Below are 19,772 nucleotides of genomic sequence, written 5' to 3' on the forward strand. Positions count from 1 at the left end.
CGTTTCTGTATATTATTTCTGCTATCCTTGAGGAGGTTGAGTTCATCACTACCTATCAGTCCAAAGGTTGTACTTGTTACTTACTGAGTTGGTGTACTCACATTACCCCCTGCACCTCGTGTGCAGATTCAGGCACTTTGGATCCAATGCCAAATGGTTGATCGAGGCTGCTGACTTAGGAGATTATTGAGGTATCTGCACGACGTTCGCAGGCCTTAGCTCTCCACCTTACTTTCCAGTTGTATTTCAGTTGTTCCTTTAGATATTAATATGACTATGTATTTTCCTTAGACGCTCATGCACTTAGTGACACTCCGGTGTTGGGCTGGTTTGCAATTATTCTTGGAATTTTCTTATGTTTCAAATAGTTCTTTAACTATTAAAAGCTTCCGTAAATACTTTCAACTTATTGTTATCATGTTGATTGTTGAGTTGAGGCTGGCCTAGTTGCATGATAGGCTCCATCACGACGGGTTGGGTTTTGTGTTGTGAAAGTTTATGAATGGGAAAATATGAGAAATTTAAAATTTTTGAGATGGACCCATCTGTTACTATACCAAGACATCTTCACCTTTTTTGTTCAAATTGGTCGAACTATTCTCTTATCACATATTAGTCAATAAATGGGGAGTTTTAACTATATTAATGGGTTCTCTCTCAAGTCATTGGGGCGACGTATTAACTAGTATTGAGCACGTAATTTTTGCTCCATGGATAATTACTCGTAAAAATAGTCCAAAAATAGTTTTATTTGCTTTTATAGAATTTTGGAATTTTTCTCTCTTTCTATCTGATTTGCTTTTCATTTATTTGTATTTTTCCATGTATATTTAGAAATTTTTTAAATAATAAAAATCATCAAAAACATATTTTCGTTCACTTAGCTTATTTTACGATCTTAGTTGCATCTTAGGATTTAATCATATTTTAATGCACTGGTTGAAACATAAAAATCACCAAAAAATGTGTTTATTAGTTTTGAGGTTTAATTAAATAATTAAGTTGGTTGATATACTTTAATTAGTTTAATACTAGGTAAGAAAAATAGGCTAGTTGTAGAAAATCTGGATTTAATTTAGGATTTTAACTAACATGACTAGAGTTTAAAATTAAAGAAAGAAAAGAAAAGAGGACCTTTATTGTGTTCAGACCCAAGATTGGGCCAATGTCTTTGCCTAGATCCTTTTGAACCCAAGCCCCTATCCAAATCCCTGTGCTGCCTGACCTGCCTGGCTCTAGCTCCGAAACGATGTCGTTCATCCCCAAAAGGGCGTCGTCTCCTTTTCTTCACTCAATAAAATGACCAAATCCCCATGTTTGTCTTATAATCCAAACAACCCCCTACATCTAAGAACCGTAGATTCCCTAATTTATAAAATGCTCTCAAATCTTCCTCTCTACCCCGCCGTCTTTCGTCGCCCGTAAATCGGCATCTGGCAGGGACTACCACCAAATGACCCCAAATTTTCACCAAATATTCCTCACCACCTCCTCAACCCTAATCCAGCATCATACTCCCTAAAAACCCTCTCAACCTCGCCGATTAGAAGACCTAGGAATATATTTTGGCCCATTTTCCTAATTACCATCAACCCAGTGTCATCTTTATCTAACTCTTACAACAAATGATATGTCTTTGAGAGACCGTTCATTTGGGGTCATTAGTTCACTTCAATTCTGGTGGCCAATTTCCCCCAAAACTTTCACCTTTCATTTTTAATTGGCGTGCTAAAGTTATTGTTATATGTAGCACTGTCCGAAATGAAGAAATCACGGCCAGTACTCGTGTAGCAATAATCTTTTCACGTCGGAGTTCATTTTTGTCATCTTGATTCAATTAGAACAGGTATATCTTTCTCTTCCTATTCTTAATTGTTTAATTATGTGTTTAACTGTTATTGGTCTGAATTCGTTTTAATTAAGTTAAGTTTAGTTGTACAAACTTATGCTCTAATTGCAACTTGTCACAACCCCAATATCCCACCTTAAGGTGTCGTGATGGCACCTAGTCTCTAAGACTAGTAAGCCTAACATACATGAAAAATAACAAAAATAATAATAGAAACTAAACATCCCTAATACATCAATATCAATAATAAGAGTATGCAACAAAAATCAAGGACAGAAGGTGACTTCGAGACATCCGAACGCCGGCAGATATACCTTGAAGTCTCCAATCTGGAAGTTCTACTCACTGGTGCCTAGCTTGGTATGAGGCACTTGAATATTCACAAAAAGATGTGCGGAAGCGTAGTATGAGTACACCACAATATACCCAGCAAGTATCAAGCCTAACATCGGTAAGCAGTGATGAGAGCAGGTCAAAACACCTACTAGGATAAGAAAAAGAAATTGAACAAGTATAATATAGTCTAAGAATGTAAACAAGGAAAATGAGGCAATAAGGAAATACAACAAGATTAACTGTGTCACGATCCAAACCGATGGGCCGCGACAGGCGCCCCGTAATCTACTCAACCAAGTACCAACATAATGTATCTTTCTTATTACATCATTATATACACGTGACATACGGGCCTAATCGGCCAAAATGATCCTTTATAAACTCAAAACATAGGCCGACAAGGCCGTACAATCTTTCATCTACACCACATATGTCTACAAGCCTTTAAGAGTACATAAATGTCATAAATGTCGGGATAGAGTCCCGCTATACCAAACAATACATGTCTAAATCATACCAACCAAACATGCAACTCTGAAGCGAATGGAGAGCACCAACATCCTCCGCTGAGCTGATAGCCTACTTGGGGGTCTCTCGACCTATCTATCTGGACCTGCGGGCATGAAACGCAGTATCCCCAGGCAAAAAGGGACGTTAGCACGAATAACGTATTGAGTATGTAAGGCACATAAATAAGTACATAACAGACATGGAGGAAATATAGAATAAATGACTCCACATGTAAGTCTGAATAACTTTGTAAATCATGAAACAATTATAGTATCATGCATATGCGTATGAATGTCATGTCGTGCATAGGTACATATTTCATAACATCACCAGCCTCTGAGAGCATCTCATCATATCATCTTGGCCACTGTGTGAAAAATCATCAACGTATACCAGTTGATCAGGTGGTGGTGCGTATGTAACGCCATAACCTTTCCCATAACCCATATACATATATATACATACATATATACACATATATAACGCCATCTGGTCATGGGTCAACGTACATGAATGCAATGCATGAAAATTACATTAACAAAATCTTTCGGAATGTCATAAGACCAATTTGTCGTTGAGTAATACCATGAAATAAACCTTATCAATTTACGTATTTTCTGAGACCCATGAACAGATGAAAGAATAATAGGACACATGGAGAATCAAGTACATAGGCACTTCTAATACTTCATGAATAGAGTCATTTATGAAAGTTGGTCATTTTCTCGTTCCGTTCATATCGTATAGATCGTGCCAAAAGAAAGAAAGGATAGCCTTAACATACCTGAGCCTATTCTCTTGACAATCCCTCTAATATATGTTGATTGCGACAAAACGCATAACGGCGGATCGAAGTAGGGGAAAATTCGTATGGTATTCTTGAGAAAGATTGCACCGTGATCTCTTAGAATCGGATTTACGCTATTGTAGCAATCCATCCGTTAGCAAGCCTAGATCTCTTGTAAGAGTTCATAAGTATTATTTTGAATTACATGCTTTAGTTGCTGCCCATAATTTCCTCTTAAATGACTAGCTCTCGTTTGATGTGTGCATGGAATGATGCAGCAAATGGAGGTTTAAATAATCTTGTAAGTTTGTAATTTGAGTATATCCAAATACAAAAATGGAATGAAATTAGGAACAAATATCACCCACTCACTTGGTATATGGAAACACTTTTTCGTATGAACAACACCAGTATGTAACAATCTCTCATATTTTAAAGATTTGTGGCTCCCACTTTTGGGATGACTTAGTCACAAATATATCTTAAAATATGACACCTTGCAATTCTTTTTAAGAGTCATTGATTTGAATTGTGGGCAGCCACATTACAATATTATCCAAATATATCCCCAATTAATTAGGTAATGTCTTGTTACCCCGTAAAATTGAGAATTATTTTGACTTACTTAAAATATTATTCACTTTTCACATACCTTATACACCTTACTATTATGATCATGTGGTACCTTGTATGGTACTAGTCCATAAATACCGAGTATTTTAGCTTGAGCTAGATTTTATCCCAACATGCCAAACTTGGACGAAAATTCGTTTTCTTTGACTTGCTTCCCTTTCACCTTTACGAATTTACTTATTACTTATTTGAAATGGCATAATCTTTATAATCTCCAAATAATCTTTTCCATGGACTAATGTCAGTTACCTTATGACAAATTCAACGTACAACACTATAGGGTGCAACATCGTTGTAATGTAGTACTGTGGGATGTGACATCTCACTTTCGGGTTCTCATTAATTTATTTATGGTGTGTTTTCATGTACAAAAATATGGGGTGTAACATCATTCCCCCTTTGGAACATTCATCCTTGAATGTTGAATGATGCGCTTATTGTTATCATATCCCAAAGCTCTTGCGAATACTTTAGTAGTCCTTTTGTCACCTAGGCAACTATTCTGTGAATAAGTCCAAAGGCCAGGACATTCCCTCCTTTAGGCCTCTTTCCCACGCCATGACATGTGATCGAATTCCTTCCACTCTCGTAACTGTTGCTGCCTTCCATTATGCTGCTTATACGATTGAACCTTGTAAGTATGCCTATGCGACTCTCCTCTCCTTTTTCCTCCAGATTTTAGCCAATCCTGAAGTTCTTCGCTTGGTATTTGTCGAACTTACGAATATTGCTATATCTTATTTTATAGACCTGGTTATCCATTCGTATGGCTTTACTACACCTACATAGGTCATACTATACCATAATTTTTACCTCGATTTCTCATTATTGAAGTCTTCTACCAAATCTCAGATTACTTTCATTGCTTATCTCATACATATAAATCTATATCCTCTAATGTCTCCATATTACTGTTCATCTTTAATAATGACGGCATAATCTCCTCTCATACTTTATAACTTTTAACCATCCATTGTCGATTCACCTCAATTTCGATCCATAATCTACCCCTAATAACTCAACCTTTTATGTAATATTGCTACTAGGAATCACATTTTATCGGGGAACATCTGAAATGGTTAGAATGATCCACCAGAGGAGATACCCTGCTTTCATAACCATATCTCATGGCATCCCAATGTGATTCATCGTGCATGGGTATTTTAATCCTGTCCAATTCATGAGATCCCTTTCTTTTATTCGTCAGATCATTACTCAATCTAAGGCCTAAACATCATTTTTTTTGTCTATAATAACTACACCCTCATTTTATTAACAGGGCAGCACTCCATCTCTTCTGAATGTTATTAGTCTTAGACTCCTTTGAGTTCATTCAGGTTATACTGAACTTTCTATAACTTAGAGAAAGCATTAGCTTTCTTGTTTTCATGGCTCTTAATCCCGATGACTTATCCGTTCTCGTCACCATCTTACTCGCCCTTTCTCGTTCTTACTCCTGTCATAAAACTTTGTCGCTTTACTATATTTTAGCATGGGACCCATACATATCTATTTATATTATTCACATCTTTCCTTCAACTTGCTTGCACCATAGATTTCCTTATGTTGTTCTGGAACATCAAGTAAGACATCACATTGTCTCTAACTATTCTTTACTCTCACAATCAAGCTTTTCGATACGTAGACCATAGGTTAGAAGATATGCTATTGACGTTGTTGCTATCATTCCTGGATATTCCCCGCGCTTCTAGCCTTCTATCCCAAGTATGGAATATTCTCAACCTTTTGCTTCTGAGTATCTCGTTCATTGTTCACATTTACCTTACTTTCCTTAAATCCTCACATCACATCTTATATCTCTTTCATAACCTTCCCTCCACATAGATATAATTCACATCCACGTCTTGAACTTCTATTATAATACATGCACCTTTTTACACAATCTCGTGAGAGCTTCATACTAATCTCTTATGAGGTGAGACACCTCTAAGTGGCTTTATCGTAGTGCCGTTATAGAATATAGCTACTGCATTATCTCTCTCGTACCTTTGATAGTAAGGGTGATTCTGCAATGTTTTCAATCACGATTTCTATAATTTTCAGGGTCCAATAATCAGATTCCTAATTTACTTCGTTGATGTATATCTTTAGTTTCCTCTTTCTTATCAGCCTTTATGTAGGCTTAAGCCACCTACCGATATGAGGTTCGTGGTATTAGTCATTACTTTAGCCCTCCATGGACGTTATGGAATATCCATGATACAATCTTTTAATAATTCATTCCTTTATCTATGACCTGGGCTCAATTCTTTCTTTTAAACTATACCGAAATCTTCTACGGCTATATGATTGTCAACATACATGCTGCATGGATAATACCCTGAACTCTCAAGTGCATTCATAAAGTAACCAAACTTTGGATCATTGATCGAATGATTCTTTCATTCCTTCTTAGTTTTCTTTAAACGTAAGCCATTACCTTTCCTATTATTTCTTCCCCCTTGTTGCGTGCATACTTAGCTTATCTTAGCTCTCACGCATACCGGAATTTTCGTACAACTCATATGATCTTCGAATATTGCTTTTGATTTTACTTCCCATTCATTAGCCACGGTAGGTTCCTCTTTCTTATGGAGAACGTACAATGTCGTTGTGAAACTGTTGTTACAAGACCATTTCCTCTTTAGGTTGCTGAGTTCAGGTTGCAGCCTTCTTCCTTATTGTCCTTAACTTGTCTTTCATTATAGTACTTAGGGAGGACTCTCTGACTCTTGTAAAGCTGTGAGCTTATTATATTGTACACTCGACGGACCATCTAATGTCTTTCGTTGCCTATACTTATCTGTAGTTACTTATCTCCATGCCCTTGTGCTTGTGGGGTTGATTCTGGACTGATATTTTGACCGTCTTCCTAGTGGAACTCTTTTTTATTTCCGTAAAACTCATACAGTACCTTTTTCACTTCGCCGCGGTAGGTTCCTCTTTCTTGTGGAGAACGTACAATGTTGTTGTGAAACTGTTGTTACAAGACCATTTCCTCTTTAAGTCGCTGAGTTCAGGTTGCAGCCTTCTTCCTTATTGTCCTTAACTTGTCTTTCATTGTAGTACTTAGGGAGGACTCTCTGACTCTTGTAAAGCTGTGAGCTTATTACATTGTACACTTGACGGACCATCTAATGTCCTTCCTTGCCTATACTTGTCTGTAGTTACTTATCTCCATGCCCTTGTGCTTGTGGGGTTGATTCTGGACTGATATTTTGACCATCTTCCTAGTGGAACTCTTTTTTATTTCCTTAACACTCATACAGTACCTTTTCACTTCTCCAACTCCTATATGAATATATCTCAACTATTACAATGTCATAACTGCGGGGCTGAATTCACTATATTGGGTTTTACTATTTTTATCTTGCACAACCTATTGTCATGTCTGTTTCCTCTTGACTGGCCATAATTAGGCTCTTCCTGAATCAACTACTAACTACTCGTTGGCCCATTGTCATGTCAATATTCCACAAAATCTTTCTTGGGTTATTTTCTTTGTCTTAACTTACGTCTCACACTAACTCCTTATCTATCAATAACATCTCGGGCAGGGACCCGTACTTCCTCTCATTGACGTCATAATTGCATAATGTTCTGGAATTGTAGCATATACGTAGGAGCTGAATAAGTGTAATCTCATTCCTTTTTTGTGTTTACCGCATTCTTCATTTACCATTCCATGATTACTAGAACAACTTAATTCTGACTTTATGTCACATCACTTCATATTCCTCCCTTTAGGGGAGTACTAAGATTTAGCATTATGATGATCTACTTGTAGATGTTTTACCTCTTTAGCCTTGGCGTTTTCTCACATCATCGATGACCCTTACTCGCCTTGTGGTAATCCTTTTGTACCAAGAAAATGAAATTTCTCACTCGCGAAAGTGGCACTTAGTATAACTGGCACACATAGTCCCTTAAGCTTAAACTTTGCTCACATTGCTTTCTTTAGGGAAGCGTCTTCCTGAATGACCATTTTTTGAATTTCTTCTGAATCTTTGTCTGTTGTCCATTCTACTATCGCTAGAACAAAATCTAAAATTCTCATGATGCCGACTATTATCAAATCATTCAGTCCTTAATTTATGTTTAGTTTATCTTGTTCACCAGCCCATACTGATTCCTATTACTCTGGGGTCTAACTTTTCCTCTTGGTAATCGCTCTAGAGTTGCGATCTTATTTCTCAAAATAAGGACATAACTGTATGGCATATACTCTTTTGTTGTCTTAAGGCTTATCACCTCTCGTCTCTTCCTTTACTTGAATATAGATTTTGTAATATTATCATCTTTTGATCTACCATTGTCATCCATGTACCACATCTTACTCATAATGCTTCATTAACTCTTTTCTTATTTCCTGCTAACATTTATGCCGATCACTTTATTCTGAAAACTCGAACAAGAAATTCTTTTGCTTTTAGCTTCCCTTTGTTCCATCTAGTGGCTCATCAAGTTGCTTAACGTTCTCTATTTACTAGGGACACGAGCCACACTAAGGTAATATGTATCCCTTCAAGGCTTATAGTGCATGTCTTTGTAGTACTCATATCTGGTTGCACTATTTTAGAGTGTACCATCTGGGTGTCTCACAAGGAGATCTACTAGCACACTTGCAATATCCTTCGAAAATGTCAACTAACACAAACAATTCATTCATCATTTTGGTTTACTCTAACCCCGGCCAAATCCTGATGTTCTGTCCTTTTCTTACACTACACATGCTAGCCCTCATAGGGCATAACTGAGATGGGTACGTCCAATTGTACATACCTCTGTTACTGTTGAGGTAACTCTTAATACTTATATTTTTCTGTCGGAACTGTAATACTGATAATCTTCATTAATTGGGCGCCTCATACCCTTCTTGACCTTGCTTCTTTTACTTCTTGAAAGCATTGTCTTTCACCATAAAGGTGGATAAATATTCTTGCCTTAAGGTTCCTTATCAAGAGGATTACACCTTTCAGTACGCACATGATCTGCTGAACACCTCACAGTTACTTATCGTAGGCATCATACAAAAATCCAATTCCTCTTACTCAGCTTTTCCACAACTATCTCTCTTTCGAACCTTCTTTCCGGGTGTAGGTATTGTCTTATTTCAAATAAAATAGAATTTTGGAAATTGAATTCTTATAAGTGAGCTCTACCACACGATCTAGAGTAAGAAGAAAGAGTGACAATCCTAAATGCACTGTAGCCTCCTGCTTGTAAGTGTGGTGCACGACACACCCATAAACAAGACTCTACTAGACACGGCTTGTAGACTCCCTAGGACATAACTGCTCTGATACCACTTTTGTCACGACCCAAACCGATGGGCCGCGACGGGCGCCCGGTATCCTACTCAACCGAGTACCAACGTAATGTATCTTTCTTATTATATTATCATATACATGTGACATACGGGCCTAATAGGCCCAAATTATCCTTTATAAACTCAAATCATAGGTTGACAAGGCCGTACAATCTTTCATGTACACGACAAATGTCTACAAGCCTCTAAGAGTATATAAATGTCATAAATGTTGGGACAGAGTCCCGCTATACCAAATAATACACGTCTAAATCATACTAACCAAAAACGCAACTCCAAAGCAAATGGAGCACACCAACATCTTCCGCTGAGTTGATAGCCTACTTGGAGGGCTCTCGACCCGTCTATCTGGACCTGCGGGCATGAAACGCAGTGTCCCAAGGCAAAAAGGGACATCAGTACAAATAATGTACTGAGTATGTAAGGCACATAAATAAGTACATAACAGACATGGAGGAAATATAGAATAAATGACTCCACCTGTAAGTCCGAATAACTTTGTAAATCATGAAACAATTATAGTATCATGCATATGCGTATGAATGTCATGGCGTGCATAGGTACATGTTTCATAACATCACCAGCCTCTGAGGACATCCCATCATATCATCTTGTCCACTGTGGGCAAAATCATCAACATATACTAGATGATCAGGTGGTGGTGCGTATATAACGTCATAACCTTTCCCATATCCTATATACATATATATACATACATATATACGCGTATATAACACCATCCGGTCATGGGTCAATGTACATGAATGCAATGCATGAAAATTACGTTAATAAAATCTTTCGGAATGTCATAAGACCATTTTGCTGTTGAGTAATATCATGAAATAAACCTTATCAACTTACGTATTTTTTGAGACCCATGAACAGATGAAAGAATAATAGGACACATGGAGAATCAAGAACATTGGCACTTCTAATACTTCTATGAATAGAGTCATTTATGGAAGTTGGTCATTTTCGCGTTTCGTTCATATCGTATAGATCATGCCAAAAGAAAGAAGGGATAGCCGTAACATACCTGAGTCGATTCTCCTGACAATCCCTCTAATATACATTGATTACGACAAAACGCGTAACGGCGGATCGAAGTAGGGGAAAATTCGTATGGTATTCTTGAGAAAGATTGCACCGTGCTCTCTTAGAATCGGATTTTACGCTATTGTAGCAATCCATCCATTAGCAATCCTAGATCTCTTGTAAGAGTTCATAAGTATTATTTTGAAAATGACATGCTTTACTTGCTGCCCATAATTTCCTCTTAAATGACTAGCTCTCGTTTGATGTGTGCATGGAATGATGCAGCAAATGGAGGTTCAAATAATCTTGTAAGTTTGTAATTTGTGTATATCCAAATACAAAAATAGAGTGAAAGTAGGAACAAATATAACCCATTCACTTGGTATATGGAAACACTTTTTCGTATGAACAATACCAATATGTAACAATCTCTCATAGTTTAAAGATTTGTGGCCCCACTTTTGGGATGACTTAGTCACAAATATATCTTAAAATATGACACCTTGCAATTCTTTTTAAAAGTCATTGATTTGAATTGTGGGCTGCCACGTTACAATCTTATCCAAATATATCCCCAATTAATTAGGTAATGTCATGTAACCCCGTAAAATTGAGAATTATTCTCACTTACTTAAAATATTACTCACTTTTCACATACCTTATATACCTTATTATTATGGTCATGTGGTACCTTGTATGATATTAGTCCATAAATACCGAGTATTTTAGCTTGAGCCGTATTTTATCCCAACATGCCAAACTTGGACGAAAATTCGTTTTCTTTGACTTGTTTCCCCGTTCACCTTTATGAATTTACTTATTACTTGTTTGAAATAGCATAATCCTTATAATCTCCAAATAATCTTTTCCTTGGACCGATGTCAGTTACCTTATGACAAATTCAACGTACAACACTACAGGGTGTAACATCGTTGTAATGTAGTACTGCAGGATGTAATATCTCACTTTCGGGTTCTCATTAATTTATTTATGGCGTGTTTTCATGTACGAAAATATGGGGTGTAATAGACTGCAACTGGATCTAAAGCAATAAATGTAACTAGGAAGGAACACATAATAAGAACATCAAGAAAACAATATGAAAAAATACAAGTAAGATAAGTGAGAAAACAACGAGAATCACTACCAAGGTACCGCCGCGTAGTCTCATTTCACAATCAAAATCATAATCTTTCCTTATATCACCGCGGGAGCCTTACATATAGTTTTGAAAATCATTTTTTTCTGAAATAGCTACCCCCGTTTTAGCACACCTTATCACACTGTATGGCTTCAATTAGTTCCCCTACTAGCAACACGTGTATCAAGCTCATCTTATCTCACTGCATACGTATCAACCCCTATTCTTATACCACATCATGCGTATCAATATCACAATATATCACAACTCTCACCTCAAGATCTCAACTACCATAACTTCCAAAAAGAATCAATAGTATCGATGTTTCCACCACAAACAGCCCATAGCTCAACCACAATGTGTACAAGAGTCTAAAATTTAATAGATCAACAAGAATAGTATTTCACCAATTAACAACTTTGCCTCAATGTGATAATAGATTTTACTACTTCAACACCAAAGCTCAACATGAAGATATTCCAAGAAATAGCAACTTTGAGTAAGGTAGCTCAACAGTTAATTAATTAACAAGGCACTAAGGAAACAATAACTTCAACTAAACATGTAAGGGTAATTAACAAGTAAAAGATCGAACAAGTATTTAACAATGTCAAACAAGGCACGTAAGGATCAATTAATGATGAAAGATATAACATGTTATGACAATACGATTAAAGGCATGAAAAGAAGCTAAATAGCCTAAACCGGTCAATTACCATATATAGCCTGTGTACCCGCTTATCACCTTGCGTACATGACTTTCACGTACCACAATTTACACAAAACAACTCCAATCCTAAGGGGTAATTCCCTCACACAATGTTAGGCAAGATACTTACCTCAAACAAGATAACTTAATCTACTAGTAAGCCTTTTCCGTGAATATCCAACTCCAAACAGCTCGAATCTAGTCAAAATAAATTTATACAATAAATATAAACATAGGAAACTATTTCGGATAATAAAGTTGCAGTCTTTAAAGAAAATCTAAAAGTCCACTCAAAATGTCAACCCCGGGACCGTGTCTCGAAACCCGACCAAACTTACAAAATACGAACACTCATTCAATAATGAGTCCAACCATATTTAAACTATTTAATTCCGACCTCAAATCGACCTTAAAATTCTCAAAATATAGCCTATGAAGTTTTCACAAATTTCCCCAGTTTTTCCAACCCAAGCTCTAATTAAAAGGTAAAAATAATGATGGATTCATGTATGATAATCATATCCGAATCAAAATCACTTACCCTAATCAACTCCTTAAAGACCGCTTCAAAAATCACCCAAAACGGAGGTCTTAAGCTCAAAAGATGAAAATAGAACAAAACCCTCGATTTGGAAATTAAATATTTGCTGCCCAGTTATTGTGAACCGCGATCGCTGAAAGTCCCTCGCGATCACGAAGAACAAAATGAGCATTGCCCTCAAACACCCAACGTGAATGCAGAGCAAGGGACGCGAACGCGATGGTTAAGAGAAATGCCCCTACGTGAACGCGATCTCACCTACGCGATTGTGTAGGCCTGATGCCCGAGGCCCCCAGCTGACCTCTCCTCTATGCAAATGCGTGGGCTATCTTGTGTCTACGAAGAACTGAGACCCATAAGCTACGCAATTGCAACCAATAATAGCGAACACGATGCACAAAAATTCGCCAGTCCTCAAAGTCCCTTTTGCGATCGCGGACCTTTCCTCTTGATCGCAGTGAAGGAAACCAGAAAGCAGAAGACCAACACTCTCAATACAAGAACAAATGGTCCGAACTCAATCCGAAACACACCCGGGGCGCACTGAACCCCATCTAAATATACCAACAAGTCCTAAAACATGATACGAACTCGCTCGAAGCCTCAAATCACATCAAACAATACAAAAACCATGAATCGCATATCGATTCAAGCCTAATGAACTTCGAACTTCTAAAACTAATTCCGAAACATACTAAACCTACTCCAAGTCGCCTCAAATTTTGCACACAAGTCATAATTGTCACAACGGGCCTATTCCAACTTGTGGAACCAAATTCGTGACCCGATATCAATAAAGTCAACTCTCAGTCAAACTTCTCAATCTTCCAAACCTTCAACTTTCCAACTTTCGCCAATTCAAGCCAAAACGACCTGCGGCCTCCAAATCAATATTCTAACATGCGCCTAAATCCAAAATCACCATACAAAGCTATCGGACCATCAAAACTCCATTTTGGAGTCGTCTACATGAAAGTCAAATTTCGGTCAACTCTTTCAACTTAAGCTTCCAACTTTGGGACTAAGTGTCCCAATTCACTTCGAACCTCACCCGAAACCAAACTAACCACCCCGGTAAGCCAAATAACCACAATATAACATAGAGGAGACAATAAATAGAGGAACAGGGCTAAAATACTCAAAACGGCCGACTGAGTCATTACATCCTCCCCTCTTAAAAGAAACATTCATTCTCAAACGAGTATAGAGACATACCTGAAGTTGTCAAAACAACCACTACAAAAGAAATAGCGTTTTAGCGAGGGATTTTAGCGACAAGCCATATTCCGTAGCTAAATGATGACAGATTAGCAATGAATTTTATTGTTTGTCGCCAAATAAGCTACAAAAAAATTAGTATCAAATACAACGATGGATTAGCGACAAAAATTTACATCCGTCGCTAAAAATGGGCGCTTAAAATTGGCGCCTTTATTTACCTACAAAAATAGCGATGAAAGTGGGGCGACAAAAATTATTAAAAAATAGCGACGAATTTAACAACAAAAAACTTTGTCGCTGCATTTATTTTACTTATCAAAACATTCCAAATTTAATTGCGACGAAAATTCCGTTGCTAGATTGGTAAAAATAATTTTGTCCAAGTTATTATTATTCTGTCGCTATTTTCGTCGCTGTGTCTTTTTAAAGTTAAAGTTTATCTAGGGCACAAATCTGCTTACAGACTCATATTCTCTCTCTATCAAACTCTCCCACTTTCTCTCATCTTCAATAATGTGAGTATTCGAATACAACAAACTGGGCGTGAATCTAAAGCTCATATTCAATGGGAACATAGATATCCATATTTTGTTTTTCTAATTTTGCTGGTTCATAGCTATTCCTGGGTTTTTTGAACACGCTATCAAATGAGTTTGGCTGGTTTCTTCAAATGAGTTTGGCTGGTTTCTTCAAATGAGTCTTTTGGTGAGTTCAAGATTACTTTTTTTCACTGTCTTTTGGTTTTATATACATTTTTTAGTTCTACCACATGTACAGAATTTGATGGCTGCTTTGAATACTGCTTTAACCCTCTAGATCTAGTATTCTCTTTGTTAATCTTTTCATTTTAGAGGGGTAGTTTCAAGTACCTTGGATCGGTTATTTAGGGGATCGAGGAGATTGACGAGGATGTCACACACCATATAGGGGTGGGGTGGATGAAGTGGAGGTTAGCGTCGGGAGTCTTGTGTGACAAGAAAGTGCCACCGTTACTAAAAGGTAAGTTTTATAGAGCAGTGGTTAGGCCTGCCATGTTATATGGAACTGAATGTTGGCCGGTAAAGAACTCACACATCCAGAAGATGAAAGTAGCAGAGATGAGGATGTTGAGGTGGATGTGCGGGCATACAAGGATGGATAAGATTAGGAATGAAGATATTCGAGAGAAGGTGGGCGTGGCCCCCATGGAGGACAAGATGCGGGAAGTAAGACTCAGATGGTTCGGGCACATTCAGAGGAGGAGCACTGATGCACCGGTGAGGAGGTGTGAGCGACTGGCTGTAGTGGGCACGCGGAGAGGTAGAGGGCGACCTAAGAAGTATTGGGGAGAGGTGATCAGACAGGACATGGCGCGACTTAGGATTACTGAGGACATGGCCCTTGACAGGGAATTATGGAGGTCGAGCATTAAGGTTGTAGGTTAGGGAAAGTTGTGAATATTTCTACAGCACTATAGAGTGAGACTAGCCAGTTAGGAGTTAGACTAAGAATGTAATTGGTCGTCTATTGATGCAGGGCGTTACCTGCTAGTTTTACTATACCAACCATCTATTTCGTATTTCATATTTTGTATTTCATATCTCTTATACTGCTGTTATTTTATTATGCATTTTTATGGTACTAATATATCGGCTCCTGTTGCTTTTTTGAGCCGAGGGTCTCCTGGAAACAGCCTCTCTACCCTTTGGGGTAGGGGTAAAGTCTGCGTACATATTACCCTCCCCAGACCCCACTTGTGGGATTATACTGGGTCGTTGTTGTTGTTGTTGTTGTAATCTTTTCATTTGGAGGATTATATAGTGGACCCCAGCTATTTTAGAATTGAGCTGTAGTTGTATGATTGTGTTGAAATACTTTTTGGTTCTAGCAATTTTGTTGAATTTGACAACAACTTATTTGGTTCTAGGAATATATTGTTATTGATGGCATACCTTGAAACACTGTATACTTTTTGGTTCTAGCTTATTTGGTGCAGGCATGTCATATTTATGAGTTTTAAAATACTGTGGAATTCTTAAGAGATTTAAAAATTTCTCCCTCCTAGACATTAACAACTAGAACCAGCTAACAGAGGCGGACCTACGTTGCATGTAGAGGGGTCACGAGACCCGTTAGTCTCGACAAAAATAAAAAACCTTATATATATATATATATATATATATATAGGACCCCTTAAATATTTTAGTTGTGCCCCTTGAAACAAAAAGGCGAACGAAAGAAGTGGTTTTGCTGGGCGGCTTAAAGTCCCTTGTTTGCTGAATGATCCGGGTTCGAGTTCCTCCTTCAGTGTTATTGAATGAATACAACGTAACTTTATGTACTTAATAACAAATTGTTTTAATTTATTCTTTATTCTTTTTCTTTTGAATTCAATTATAGTTTAGTTCTAACTTCTAATACATAATAGTTAATTATTATTTTTTTCAAATTCATGCCTTAAAATTAAAAGCTTCAAATTAAAATTTATCACTCCACAAATAGAAAAATAAAAATCCTTATGCCACAACTTTCTCATTAATCACTTTGACTCCGACTTAGCAATGAAAACTACGAGTTTAAGACTCTTTTTTAGTTTTTTTTACTATTAACATACCCTTAATCTTGATTTCTTTGAAGTTTGAATGCCCTTTTGATCATGACTTTTTTTTTTATTAAAAATAAATTATAAATTTTAAAGTGCGAACCATGCTTAATCAAACATTTTTCCTTTCCATAACACCCACTAGGGATTAGCATACAGTGGTGTCCCACCATGCTCAAATTCTGGCTCCGCCTCTACCAGCTAATATTAACTTTCAATAATTCACAATCTTAGTCTTTCGAAATTGTGGGCATTGGAGGGTGGAGAAGGGCAGAAATAATGATAAAACAAAATTTTCGTGTATTTTTTTATGCTTATTGATTTGTTAGCTTACAAGAGGCTGGAAACAATGAGAACGGGCGAGCACCTCATTCTGCTTGGAGAAACTATGATAATTTTAATGAGTATTTCTGGTAAGCTTTACTCCCAAGGTTGTAGGACTCCCACTTCTGCAATCTTCTCACTGACCCTTCCACTACTCTGCAGGTCCCGTCATTGCTTCAAGCTTGGCTGGCCATGGCGGAAGATTCTTCCTTCTTCCTGCATCCAACACCCTCAAAGGTTTGGGATTTTCTTTTGGTATCGTTATGTATGTTACATTGTGATATTCCATCTTTATAAAATCTCGCTAGAGGTATATTTGTATCATTATGCAGGTTAGAACACGAAAATGAAGAGCTTCATGTTCACAATTTAAAAGTGTTGTATCCCTTCTGCTGCAAAGTAATATAGTTCATGTTTCTTGGAAGGAAGAAATTGGCATTGCTCCACGGAAAAATAATTGTATTAAGGATGGTAGTTTAAATTGAAAGCCCTACAATGTGGTGAATTAAATTACCCATTATCAGAGCTCATGCAACCTTCACTTAAAGAATTCTTGAAACACATTGACCCTTTTTTATAAATCAGGATATAACCCTTTTTTGAAAAGAGAAATTGCATACATTTGATTCTGTTTCGGTAGCTCTCTTGACTCTTTCTGTAAGGCAGCATTTCTGCTTTCATATGTAGTATCTTTGACTGCAATCTTCAATTGAGTAAAAATTTGAATCATTTTTCATTATCTTTTTACAGTTACCGGTGCTCAGCATTAGTCGGTCTTAGATCTAGGTGGCTGTGGATAATTTAGTATCAATCTGGTTACCATGAATTTTTTATAATACACTTATCGGTGGACATAAAGCATGTGTTACTGATTTTCATGTGTATTTCCAATCTCTAGTTTGGAACATTGTCCTCTTGTTTCTTGCTAAATTCTGCTTTATAATTTTTTAGGTTTCAATTTTTTTAGCTTGTAACTTTCGTTTCCTATCTGCTACAGAATATTCTTAAATCTGGAGATGGCAAGTGCAGGGGAAAAACTTCTTTTGTTGAGTACCGGACATTTCTCCATCTTTAACACAGTTTTCATCGTCTTTGGATGTTTCTTTTCATGTTTTTTCCAGGTCTGCTACTCGTCACTGATAGCCATGATATTTCCTCTTTTCTTTAATCTAATGTTATCACTTTACAAAATTAGCTAGCTATGTCACTAATGAGGTTTGGAGAGTCTTTAATTTACATGGAAGTTCAAGAAACAAATTAAAATATTCTTTCTAGGTGCTTCCTTAAACTAACAAGATTTTGAAGGTGAGAACTTGTTTAGTTTTTAGTTTCTCTGTTCTACTTAAGTTGCTTCCTTTTCTTTATTTTATTTTTCAATATCATAGTCAAATTCGCAGTTGCGAACTCTGTAAAATCGTGTAATTAAGATCCCTCATCTGTTCAATTTTTCGATGCTCTCCTCTATTTCAGCATTTCATGCTCTAAAGGTCCCACTTTTCCTCTTTAATTTGAGTTTGCTAAGTTCTTGGTCTTTAGACTATTCTTTTGTAGCCTTCAGTTTTGATTTGAAATATGGAGATATTTTTGATTATCCTAAAATATGTGATAGAACTTTGTTGGGTTCATGTGTATTTGAGTGCTTCCATTTGTCTACTGTAGAAACATGTATTTAGGGATTTAGATGCATGCTACCTTATATATATGCATCATTCAGTTGCACGATTTTGTGGAGTCCCTTTTGTTGTATGACCATATTGTAGTTGTTGTGTATAGATCTATGTGTCCAATTCATTTGTTCGCAACATGAAGTTTCATCATAATTGTCCAGAAAAGGTCATCATTATGATTTTTAATTCTATAGTTAATTTTTGGTTTCTGTGGGTACTTTATTAGTAAGTTATTCTGAGGTTTTGAAATGATAGATTTAGGCTTTTTGAGAATTATGTGATCTGTTTAGCTACTACTTAATATGATTTGTAGGAACCAATATTGTAAGGCTCTTTTTTTGTTTGTCTTGTTATAATTTGGCGTAAGATTTTGGGTTCTACATAACCGATACTAAAAGAATCTTTGTAATCCAGTTAGATACCTCTAGAACTCCATACAAGTAGCTACAAACTTGCATTGTAACAAAACTAGAGAATACCAAATTGTTCCTTGCTTCGTTGTATTTCAGGTGAAATCCTATCAAGAAATATTATAATGGATATAAATTTGATTTACTTTTGGTAGTTAATTTGCTAAGTCATAAATATTTTGGAAGTTTGTTTGAGTTAAGATCTTAGCAAACGCAAGTGATGCTCTTCGTTGCCTCAAATGAATGTGTGTTAGACAATTGAATTATCTTACTAGGCTACTAGCTGAGAAATCTCACTACAATATCACGGATGTATGTCAAATGACAATGAACTTCAAATTATTGCAACAATGCCATGAACTTCTATGCTCTGTGTGTATTAAGCTCTAACTTTTGTCCCTATGCTTTTGGATTTGCTCAAGTATACTAATTATTAACTCTTCTACAGATGTAGCACCTACAATTCCTACCTCTTTTGCTGCTGCTAACATTGATGAGGTTCATGCATTGGGTTCTGACGATGACCATGACTCTCCAGCCTCGCATAGTTAGCCTATTTTGTTTAGACTTTATTGTTGGTGCTTGTGGATGTTTTTTACTTAACGATACAATTACATGCATTATATTATATATCATGGACCTTGTCGAATGTTAATTATATTAATATTAGTCACTTTTAGTTAAGTGTATTTAATAGCG

General features: G+C 36.7%; 1 long non-coding RNA gene across 1 annotated transcript; it reads left to right on the forward strand.

Moving 5' to 3' along the window:
* Positions 1–1,324: 1,324 nt before the first annotated feature.
* Positions 1,325–19,762, forward strand: LOC104219129 (uncharacterized). Its single transcript, XR_709168.2, has 5 exons — positions 1,325–1,846; positions 17,002–17,085; positions 17,159–17,233; positions 17,994–18,117; positions 19,522–19,762. It is a non-coding gene; the product is annotated as an uncharacterized lncRNA (long non-coding RNA).
* Positions 19,763–19,772: the final 10 nt, after the last annotated feature.

Source organism: Nicotiana sylvestris, chromosome 10, assembly GCF_000393655.2.
Source record: "Nicotiana sylvestris chromosome 10, ASM39365v2, whole genome shotgun sequence".
In the NCBI taxonomy this organism is placed as follows: Eukaryota; Viridiplantae; Streptophyta; class Magnoliopsida; order Solanales; family Solanaceae; genus Nicotiana; species Nicotiana sylvestris.